This window comes from Phaethon lepturus, unplaced genomic scaffold, assembly GCF_000687285.1.
Source record: "Phaethon lepturus isolate BGI_N335 unplaced genomic scaffold, ASM68728v1 scaffold35246, whole genome shotgun sequence".
In the NCBI taxonomy this organism is placed as follows: domain Eukaryota; kingdom Metazoa; phylum Chordata; class Aves; order Phaethontiformes; family Phaethontidae; genus Phaethon; species Phaethon lepturus.
This window is the reverse complement of record NW_010548922.1, coordinates 1,958-2,706: the sequence shown is the minus strand read 5'-3', so window position 1 is coordinate 2,706 and position 749 is coordinate 1,958. Positions and strand designations below refer to the sequence as shown.

General features: G+C 66.0%; 1 pseudogene; it reads right to left on the bottom strand.

Moving 5' to 3' along the window:
• Positions 1 to 6: 6 nt before the first annotated feature.
• LOC104623142 overlaps positions 7 to 749 on the bottom strand; it is a 1,386-nt pseudogene continuing 643 nt past the window's right edge.

The window sequence follows — 749 nt, the reverse complement described above, 5'->3', positions numbered from 1 at the left end:
CTCGGCCAACTCCCGCAGCTTGCTGGCCTCGGCCTCCAGCCGCTGCTTGGACTTCTCGCTGGTGGAGCGTGACTCCTCCTCTGTCTTGGCCTTGCTCTCCAGCAGGATCTCCATCTCAGCCCGCAGCTTGGCCAGCTCCTCCTCCACCTCCTTCCTCTTCTGGATGGCCTCGCTCACCTCCTTCTTCAGCCGGAAGAGCTCCTCCTCCAGGAGCAGGCGCTGCTGCTCCCCATTCTCCATCTCCGCCTTCAGACGGATCAGCTCCTGCTCCGCTGCCAGCTTCTGCTGGGCTGTGCCCTCCGCCAGCTCCCGCTGCTTCTCCAGCTCCTCCTCCGCCAGCTCCTTCTGCCGTAGGGCTGACTCCTCTGCCTTGGCGCGCTTGCGGGCCTCCCGCTCCGCATCTTCCTTCTGCTTCTCTGCCTCCTCCTGCGCCAGTGTCTTCTTGTGGGCCACCTCCTCCGCCTGCAGCCTCAGCCGCAGCGCCTCGTTGGCCTTCTGCCGCCAGTGCTCCAGCTCCTTCTCAGCCTCCTCCCGTGACCGCTCGGCCTCCAGCTGCTGCTTCTTCAGCCTCTCGGCCTCCTCCTGCAGATGGGCCACCGTGATGTGTTCCTGCTGCAGTGACAGCTCCAGCTGTGCTGTCTTCTCTGCGAAGGACAGCCGCTTGCTCTGCAGCTCGGCCTCGGCGCTCCGCTGGGCAACCTCCTGGGCCACCTGGATCTGCCGCTCCTTCTCGGCCTCTGCCTGCCGCA